This window comes from Excalfactoria chinensis, chromosome 4, assembly GCF_039878825.1.
Source record: "Excalfactoria chinensis isolate bCotChi1 chromosome 4, bCotChi1.hap2, whole genome shotgun sequence".
Classification (NCBI taxonomy): domain Eukaryota; kingdom Metazoa; phylum Chordata; class Aves; order Galliformes; family Phasianidae; genus Excalfactoria; species Excalfactoria chinensis.
Window position 1 is genome coordinate 78062012 of NC_092828.1, and position 11506 is coordinate 78073517.

An 11506-nucleotide genomic window follows, 5' to 3' on the forward strand; every position below is an offset into this window, starting at 1 on the left:
CTACAAGGACCTTCCACAGGAAGGGCATGATTTACATTTCTAAAAACCCAACTGAAATTCATGAATAAGAAAAAAACAACCAAAAAGCAAGCATTTAACTATTTAAAGAGAAGTAGGAATATTTTACAGGAATTATAAAACTCCCTTTTGAACTATAAGGATCCAAAAATCATATTTACCAGGAGAAATGTTGTGTTTTTTTTTTTTTCCCCTCTTCTAACAAGTAATAAATATTCTCAGAAAACTCAAGATATGTTTAGAATGAGAACATTTAGAATCCTTTGTACCTTCACTAAAGCTTACACCTATACACCAGAACTTGGTGTTAAGTAGTTGAACCAAACAGATCTATCAGTGTTTTATTTATTTTGTGTATTGCAAGCATATAGGCCGCAGTTTATCACAGTGACGGCTAAATCTATCATCCCCTACCTGCAGCTATAATAGGAGAGCTCTCAAATCAACAAGTCTTTCCTTCAGAGTAACTGAACTGTAAATTGTCCTTGACCAGTCAGACAAACAAAAACAACCTTCCCTGTTAATCTGCTGAAGACAAACAGTTCACTGTCTTTCATTCTAAGAAGAAGGATGTCAGTGGCAATGGTGTTTTATATGTCACATCCTTCACACGATGCTATTCTGCTTTCTGGTTCAAAAGCTTAGTGAGATATTAAGAATATAAGCAAATTGACCTCTATAAAAGTAAATAATCATTCTGCTTTTAGGAACACTCTTTAAAAAATAAAATTAAAAAAAAATTAAAAAAAAAATGAATTTTTCCCAGATAGTTAAACTGTACTACAAAGAAACAAGATTTTTCTACTTGGAAGAGAAAACTCACATTAACATGAGCATGACAACATAACCTTGCTTCAACACACAGAAACATTTATTCCTGTGTATGATCAGGAAATTAAGAAACCCTTAACATACACCCACAGAATTACCTGGGATGACCCATATACGCCATTGATGGAACTTTACAGAGCAGATATACTTCTCATGAAATGACTGGAAAGCATTTTTATTTAGGCTATTTCATGTGATCTTTGCAGCAACTGAAAACAGATAGTTTCTATCTTCTTAACGCTTTCAGTAACTGATTTTTAAGGTATTTTACCAAAAAGCATCCCTGAAAGGCTCCATTAAAGAAATGCTGACACATTATGTTAGGGTATGTTACAGTATCTTGGGTTCCATCAGTCACATTTCATTACTTTTACATAACATGGCTCTATTGATGCAACTTGATGTGACATGTCACACTGCAGTGTCAGCGACAAACTTGGGCTGAAAAGTTTTTGTCCTCACAGCCACTTTCCCCACCATAAAACATGTAAGAAATTATTTGACGTATCCCTTTATTTATTGCCTCAAATAAATAATTTAAATTAAGACTTTAACATCATGCACATATGTTAACACCGAATAACTTCCTGTTGTATTAGTGCAGTCAGAATAAGTAGTAGTTAGAGTATTTTACAACTGGCACATCTTTATTCAGAACATCCAGAGGTTCCTGGGTCAACAGCTTCCTATTTATTCAAATTTATATTGACTAGCTTTGGAAGGCAAAGCTGACAAAATGATTAATTAGACTTTGTAACTCATTGGCAGCCTGCAGTTTAATAGAATTAGTAGAGCTTAAGTTCATCTTTAAATACCATGACGGCTTTAATTTTAAAAATGTCAAATTACATTTTTCGGTCAGTGCAAAATACAAGATGACTTATTCAAAATTTATAGAAAACCAAAAAAGACTAAACAGGCACCATGTTTTACGTAGGATTGTTATGATGACTATAATGTTCCAGAGAAGCGGTACACTTTTTAATTCAGATTATGGAACATTATACCCTGTACGGATAGCAAGTTGATTGAGCACAAAATTTCTTGAGTTTTAGGCATCCGGGCATTTCTGTGATCCTTTAAAAATTATTTAAACTTGATAATCACACAAAAAATGCACATGAAACATAAACAGTGTCAGAAAAAAATTAAGTGAGAAGTAATTACACATTTTGGTCCAATAAAACCAAAAGGATTTTAGCAGCAAAGTCTGATTCCATCAGTACTGAATGCAGATCTGCAGCACCTGTACATCTTCCTGCATTTTGTCAGGTAAGCATGCAACTCATTCATTTTTATTATCTTAACTGGTACAAACTGTGTGGTTTAACTGGATAGCGAAATGTTCAGCTAGGGATGAGCTCATTTGTTCCGTAAGCTACTCTAACACCACACCAGCCTTAATTCCCCTTAGGGGAAACATCTCTCGTTTACATCCTGACCTTTCCTGATTCTTTCAAGAGTGAACATATCAAAGTATATGACTGCAGAATCAATGCAAACACTAAAACTTCTCATAGACACCCAACTCCTTATGTTTGGGTATTTTCTGAAGAGCTACAAAATGTCACAAAAATGACCTACAGACATCATCCAACCTTTATGCTGGTTCTGCATCTAGGTGATGAATTTATTATTAACTGATTTCTTCAGCCATTTACTCTTCCAGGTATTTTGGCATGGGCAATACTTGATGAAGTAGTAACACCTTAAAGGGAGATATTTCTTTTTTTTTTTTTTTTTTTTTTCATAAAAAGCTAAGCAAACACTAACAGAAGGCCCAGTACAAAAGAGGTCCCTGTCCTTCAGAACGGAAAATGTGTTTTAGAAGGTGAAAATCTCAAAATCTCAAATTGATAGCATATTAAATCCACGGCACCTGGGCTTTAATTACATGAGCTATGGAGTGATATCTGCACCTGAAGGAATTAAGAGAGCAACTAAGTAGCCATTTCAATGGGGAATACTCAAAAAGTTTGCTTCTCAAATACTAATGACATGCTACTATCCCTGCCATTTGTTATAGCAAATAAGCAGAAGAAAGGGTTTTGAAAATGCAGAATGATTCATTATCTAGAACTGCAAAAAACTAAGTTGTGGATAAGGAATACATGATTGGCACCTAGGAAACAAATAATGCTTGCAGAGTGGTCAGAGAATGGATGGCTCTAGAAAAGTGTTTTCCTTTGTCAAGAAATGAGAAAGTATCCAATTTTGTGAGATTTAATGAGTCAATTCATTTTCTTTAACTTTATCTGCTTTCATTTATTTATTAGTTTTTAGTAGGAGTGCATTTTGGATATCATGGAATTAGATTTATTCCTTCAAAAGGAAAACTCTAATTGCCTGTGGTAGTACTGAAGAAAAAAAAGAAACAGTTATGCCTTTGCATAATTTTGAGCTGGGTTGAAGTACACCCACTGGTTGTAGAAGTTCAACTTCAGTGGGATGAACTGGAGAGCAGCCAAACAATATCTGTGACAAGTGGTAACTGCCAGTAGGACTTAATACAGTGACACCAGAAGACCATACCATGCTCCAAAATAGAAACAGTACATGAAGATCATCAAAATCCAAGTGGGAGAAGAGAGGATTGAGATGCCCACTGCCCGCTTTTTTCACATGATTAACAGACATTATCAAAGTAAGGATATGTCATCTGACTCCAAACAAATGATTCAATGAGAGAAGGAGAAGGCCAATAGCAAGAACAGTCAATTCATTCTAATGTGACCAAATATGACAAGACCACAGGAGAATGAGAAAAAGGATAAAGTAACAAGGATAGTGGACCTAATGCTAGAGCATGACATCAAAAAACCCTTAGAAGCAACTGAGCAGTATTAAACATATTGCTCTGTTTACAGGATTAAAATTCAGAGGTATTTACACATGCCGTGTTTTATCAGTAGATCTTCATTTACTGAAGCCTACCTGCAGTGTATGGACATACTGCTTAGCACCCAGACAAAATGCATTAGGATACTCAGACAGATAATCCATACAAAAACTTAAATTTTTCAAAAGAACAAAAACAAGTCAAAAATAGAGAAACATGCTACTGAGACAACACGTACTATTTTTTCCACATACTAATTCTACATACATCAAAATTAACTCATGGCTATTTAATTTTGATACACCTTCAGAAGTTACCAGATGTTTTAACAAAACAGTACATCTATGGAATGGGCTGAATTCTAGCTAGGCATACTAATGTACCAGCATTAAGATCAAGAGATAAGAACTTTGAGCACATTTTTCTATTACATCAACCTGAAACCAGAAAATATCTTTTTTTTTTTTTTTTTACTCGCCAATAACTACTCAAAATCTCTAGGCAAAAATTTGGAATACCTTCATAATATATGTACTGTACATTTTCTTTTGGCCTTTTTCACTTTTTTTTAAAAAAAATGTGTGGTTTCTGCCCGACTTGACAACAAATTAAGTATGAAAAACTGCACTTTTTCCATATTTCCCAAAATCTGCATCTCAGTACAGATGACACTCTTGTCAGTTTTTGCAGCAGTGAGCAATGCCCAAGAAGATATTGAAAACACTCCAAAGCATATGACACAATCTCAGTTTTATAATAGTATGGCGCCACTTTGACAGACTGCAACACTGACCTCACTGTATTTCAGATACTTTGAATAAAGGAATAAAACAAAACACAAACCCTTACATTAAACAGCTCCTATACAAACAAATATAACTACGACACATAAAAATGCTTCCAAGAAATCACTAAAGAGGCAGAAAAATATCAGGCTACTGTAGCACATATATATGTGTGTTAGAAATCCAGCGAACAAGACACACATATTCAGATCATAATGTCTAACCAAAAACTAACCCAGCATCTATGGATATTGTTGGTAGTTGTATGTCTACTGATACATACACGTATGATTCTATGAGGCAGCAGAACAGCTGTTTCAAATAGAAAATTATACATTCTCAAGAATTGCTGCACTGCATTTTCACACAATTCATACTTCTTTCTCAATTATGAGAACCAAAGTTCTCTGTAGACATCTAGAATATTGGGGGAAATACCCATTTTGATACACTGATAGAAGCAAAATTGAAAACCCACAGAACTGCAGTTTCAAGGTTTGTTTCAGAGACAAGGCATTTTCTCCAAAGGTAATGAAATCCTCTCATTCAATCCAACTCATTTCAGAAACTGCAGCGCATGTTCTGTCCGTACAGAATGGAAGTAGTATTTGGGATGGCTCACTGATGGAGTAACAGATAATGGTCAGGGTATCTGGGTAGCCCATTGTCTGCCTATAGGTTCTCAATAAGCAACAGTGATGCATGTAAGGAAGCCTGTGATACTAAATTAGATCCAGCAGATATTTGCAGGTTGACTTTTGATCATGAACCTCGTAAGTTAACAGGAAGCAGGGGAAGCATAGGTGAGCTCTGCATTTTAGTAGTGAAATAGTTGTGCATATTCTATAGAAAATGCCAATAGACAGGCTTTGTGGCTCTTTAGGAAAAGGTAATTTTCCACTTAAATGCATACGCATATTAACTTGGGTAGTACGTGCAAATGAAGACTGCAATCTAAAAGGAACTTAAAGTACGCATGCTGAAGGAGATTCAAAAGAGTCAATTCAGCATATATGGCATACATGACTGATCATAGAACGATAATGAATAACAATATCCTTTTGATGTTAATTAGTTGCACTTGATAAGGCAATGCTAAGTGGGTTTACTATATTCAAGTAAGAAAAAACCCAAAACCTCAATAAAGCCTTCAGAATACTGAAACCAATCAGGATTTTAAAAGCAACAAAACTATAATACTGCCAAGAAACTCCTAATTCATTGGATTATCTTAACTGCAAAGTAAGGGAAATGACTTAATAAAAAATAAAATAAAAAAGCAGTTTTGCAATGAAAATAATAATAAAAATAGGGCTTTTTGTTTTTAAAGTGTAGGGAATCAAAGAACAAGTTTGTTGCACTATATTCAAATGAGGGATTCAACCGCAAATGCCACAGAAAAACCTCTAAATAAAATATAGATGTACGTAGTACTACAGACTGATGGATTAGAAGAGTTAAAAAGTGAATTAATGAACTTTTTCTTATGTTCTTACATTCTTTGAGTCTTCTCCCATCTGAGTGTGTATTTAGTGAAACAAGAACTGCATGAATTAGGTAAGGAGTAGAACTGGTTTTTCTCCTCTCCCCGGCATAAATGCTGCTAGTATTATTTTCAAAAACCTTGTTAGATAAGAGGGTGGCCATTACTAACTAATGAGAGGTGCAAATAGATCAGGCACAAAATCATCAGCTCATCTTGATTGCCTGGTTGGCCCCAAAATTCAGACTTCTCAGCTGTTCATACAGAGCTCCCTAAGATTTATCAAATAACCCAGACCTTCCGCTATGAAACTGCACATCCAGAATCAAGTAAATCACAAGTAGTTGATACTGCTAAAACACACTGGAATAATTGGCTGATAGAACTGCACACTGACACACTTAAACACCACCAGCAGCAGCCGTTCACCTCTTCCTCTGTCTGCTGATGGCCCTATCAGTGTTATCCTAGCTGACAGCACTGTTCTTATGGAAAGCAGCTGAGGGAACTGGGATTGTTCAGTCTGGAGAAAAGAAGGCTCAGGGGAAACCACATTGCTCCCTAAAACTTCCAGAAAGGATGTAGTAGCAAGGTGCAGGTTGGCCTCTGCTCCCAAGAAACAGCAATAGGACAAGAGGTGATTTGCAGGTTCAGGTTGGACATTAGGAGACACTTCTCCAAAAGAGTGGTTAGGTATTGGCACAGGCTACCTAGGGAGGTGAGGGGAGTCACCATCCCTGGAGGGGTTCAAAAAATGTGGAGATGTTGCACAGAGGGATGTAGTTTTGTAGGCATGATGAGTAGGCTGATGGTTGGACTAGATGAACTTAGTGATCTTTTCCAACCATAATGATTCAGTGATATAGTCATCTACTTACTCATTTAAAATGTTTTTCAAATATCCCAAGTTCTTTGGCATTAAGAGAAAGCATACATGCAATTGGAAATAATAATGGATATTACCTGATACTAAAAGAGCTTGCTCACACTGTAGTTAAAATTTGCATTTGGCTAAAGTTATCAGCACCTAGGGGATTGTTTTGGCCAATTTCCTATTAGGATTCATTTCCATCCTCTTATTCTTCTCCTTATTTACACACTTGCATTTGATATAACTGGAAAATAACTTGCTGTTATGGCTTTACTGCCTTTGCAATTCTAAGGTATATCACAACTGTTTCTAGTATAGAAAGGGAAAAATGCACATACAGAAATTCAAAAGCAGTATAAACAGAAAGGAATAAATATGTTTCATAAATATTCCAATTGTGGGATTCAAAAATATTTGGTTTTACCTTAAGAAAGATCTCTCTAAAAATCCAAATGTCAAAGTTGATAGAATAGTTATGGAAAATGCTTTAAACTTGGTTCATTTCATAAACATATGTTAGAAGATAAAATTAAAATAATCTTAAATATCATATAAATATAATACTTATGGAAGAAAAAAAAAGGTCACTGTGTTTAAACTAATTTCATATAGTTCATCATATCTGTAGTGATTAAGTTTGCAGCACTCTGTGGCTCAAAAAACAGGAAAGCAATTTTATGTATTTCCTATTCTAAAAGGAAAGGATCATGGTTTGATTTAGGTTCTTATCATCTGATAGCCTTAACTTCATCACTATGTAAGAAGATGGAGGAAATGATTTATTGTTGACTGTCATTCTTTCTGGAGATGAATAATCTTCTTCCACAGTATTAAAGTGGCTTTCAGGCAAATCAATCAACCATAGATCATGTCATAAGACTGTCTTCTGATGTTAATAAAGCATTCTGTAATAAGGAGTTTTCATATGTTGTATTTATAGACACAGAAAACTGTGATGTCCTGCTTAAAAAGCAACCATATTGCTTATGATATTGTTTTAAACTTCGTTTAACGCATGCACATACATTGCTCTGTCTTAATTCTGCAATATATAAGGCGTTCAAGAGAGCAACAGTTTGCTAGAATGCATTCACATAAAAGGTGATAAAGTTAGGATGGCAACAGCCAACTGAATTTGCAGACCATATGGGTAATGGACATGTAAATTAATTACAGCATTTCACTTTTAAAATTATTACTGAACTGCAAGAGTGTCTTCTAGGTTAGAAGGGAAAAAGGGCAGTTAATTTGGAACATCATATATAGTTAAGACTTGCTTTAAAGCTGCTTCTTCAAATGTATATATCATAATGTGACAGCATAATGAAATGTCAGAACTGAAGAACACACAACACTGTCATTTTTCCTACACCACCTAGTCTGACTTTGGCACAAGCAAAGGGTAATTTTCAGGTCAGGTATTCACAGAAGTGGGCAATTTAAATTATCTATGAATACTTTCAAGTCGCCGATAATTCATTACCTCCATATCTCCAATAATAAGGAAAAATGACATTTACAGCAGAATTTAAATATTTAGAGGAGTGTCTGAATAATGACTTAGGGTCATCAAATTTAGTTTGTAATTGAATTAGAGAGTAAAGAGGTTACCTATAAAGGATCCTGGAAAACAGGAATGGAATTCACTTTCTAAACCTAAAATTCTGACTGAAATTATCTTAATGCATGTCAAGTGTTTAGTTCTGCTAGCTGATCTTCTGTTCATCTTAATACTTCGGGCATGACATTTTGGTATCATTTCTTGAATAAAGGTTGGCTGCAAAATAAGAGCTGCAAGTATTGAAACAAACAATTCATCAGAACTTCCTAGGCAGCTGTCAAGATCATCTCTGTTTAATATTTGCACTACTATGGATATTGGGCAGGGGCTTACAGATCAGGACACAAAGGCATAGACATTTTAGTTACTGGAACAGATATGTTTCTTTATAAGATATGAACAATCCAGAGGTAGAATGACTGACATAGCAGAGGCAGGTAAGAAGCAGTTTAAGAAGTGAATAAATTAGGAAGATCCCAGTAGCAGTACAGAAACAGAACTTCGAACCTCATAAGGTAGAAAATCAGATATCCAATGGATTAAAAAAATATTTGCTACAACAGTGAAGTGGGCAAAAAAAAAATTGATCTATGTAGCTGTGGGTTTGGGACTGATATGGAAGCAACTCCAGTTTCATTGTTGGTAGTCCAAAGATTCAGATAATAAAGCAAAAAGAAAATAGAATGAGATGACTGGCTGCTTAACAAGTTGGTTGGTTCAGGACAATTCTGTATTCTTATTATTAAATTTAACCCGGTGTCCTACCATTAATACAGACAGAGAGAGAAAAAAAAGGTCAGAAACAATGATTTGCTTGAATCCTTAGTGATTTCTAAGAAAGAACAATGATTTTTGAGACAATGAGGAGAAACTTTTAACTGCATCTAAGATAATAATTTCTGAACAATATAGTGCAGCAGCTTCTGCAGTACGTTTTAACTAACTAGACCCAGTGAACTTAGTGAAAATACAACACTGCCATATTTCTAAGTGCATTTCTTAGAACTGATGGTGCAAGACCACTGTATCACCACAACCAGGCCTCCAAACAGAGTGTAATTTTACTTTGAGGTTTAATGCACTGTTTTGTCTTCTCTGCAAGATGTTCACTAAAAAAAACCCTATTGTTTAGTTGAAATTAATGTTTGCTTATTTCTTATTAATCCTTCATTCTTCATTATTTTGTTTTTCCATTTTAATTCTAGAGATTGTAGTGGGATAGGATTCAGTGGTCTCCTATGTGTGAATTTTGGTTGAAAAAGCCAGTTAGATTAGTTATCTGGTTATACTGCTGAGTTATTTGCTATCCTGATGGCACTGAATTAGATTGCTAAAGTACAACCTTTACAATCTGTCACTTTTCCAGATCTTTTAAGTGCTGTTGATATCATCCTAGAAATTTCAATCACTAGAGTAGGAATAGCTTTGGAAATTATTGATGTCTATAATAAGGTAATATGTCACAGCAACAATGTCATTTTTTGTATGGTTTCCAGCCTGTATAGATATTAAAGGAAATGAAATGGGAGATAAAGCAGTCAAAAATGCTTTGCAAAATAATTCAGAAGTCATTGAGAACATAGAATTTGGTCAGCCAACAAACAAAAAAGCAAAACCAAACAACTAATTCTGGCAGCTGAAGGTTAAAGAAGGGTAAGTTAATTTCCAAACAAGAATATTGCACTTTTGCACCACATTATTAAAAAACACGAAAAGAATAAATTCATACATGAGAACCAGAGGTATTTCTTCCAGCATACTGTAAGGCTGACTAATTGTACTTGCATGCTAGAATGTTATATGCTTAGATGTGAGGTCCTTTCATATTCCTTTCCGATGATTAACATTCTTATTCAAGACTGCCTCACTGTCAACTTATCACAACATTCAGCAGCATACATGGTCTTGTACGCAATTGAAGAAAATATTCGTAGAGGAAGGCACTCTCTCATCTGACTAATTGGTATTAAATGCAAATACAGAAGAATCAAGAATAAAAAACAAACAAACAACAACAAAACAAAAAAAACAACAACACAACTTCCTACAGATCACAATTACTAGAGCTAAGTCTATCCATTAGGTCACGCTTCTATACTTTTTTTTTCAACTAGAGTAAAATACTAATAACATAGTTTCCAATACTTGTTTTCTTTAAATTATTATTGAATTTCACTTTGAATTCCAGAGGCAGCATGACCAAAACACTGTCAACACAATGTGATTCAGGTAAAAAACACAGGGTAGGGTAAAGACAACCTGTATTTCAATGAAATACATAAATATGTATTATTTATCTGTCATGGTTTTGTGCTGTTGCTGTCAATATTCTACATCATGACATCATGTGCAGTATGAATCATTAACTGAGGGTACAAATAGTGGCAACCTGTTTTGATGGTATAAGAAAATGTAGTTGTTAATGGCATGCGGAAGTGTAATTGAGGGTATGCAGAAGTGTAACAGAGAGTATGCGGAAGTGTGGAAGGTTCATGCTCCAGTTCTGTGGAATGGCAGCGTCCCGAGTACTCAGCTCTTGGAGAACTACACGTCCCAGAGGACGCCGCAGCCAGAGACGAATCACCGGAGGAGGACACATATATAATCTCGCTCCCAGGCTGGAACCATCTCTCTCTATCTCTCTCAGAGTGCTCCGGCCCTGTCATCTCTCTCTCTCGCAACATTGCAGCCCCTCGCCTAGAGATCACAGTAGGCCTCCCCCCGGTTCTCGGGGACTCTTTTTCTCTCTTTCTCTCTGTCTCACTCCAATTTAGGAGAGAGACAAGGTTCTTTTGATAAATTATGCCCAACATGAGATTAAGAAGAAAAACATTCAAATGTTGATCTGACCAGTTTATTAGGAAATAATAGACAGCTGAAGGCATGGGGAAGGGAGAGCGGCAAATATCAAAATTAGGGTGATGGGGATGGGAAAGTGGGCAATAGGAAAAGTGGGAAAAGGCAAGAATTGCGGAAAGGCGGGAAAAGTCACCTCCTGGATGCAGCAGTGTCCTGTTGCATGTTGTTTCGTTGGTCTGGGGAAAAAAAAGCGTAGGGGAGAGCAGCAGCAGAGTGCCAGGCCGCAAGCAGCAGATCGGTGCAGAGCAGAGCAGTCGGT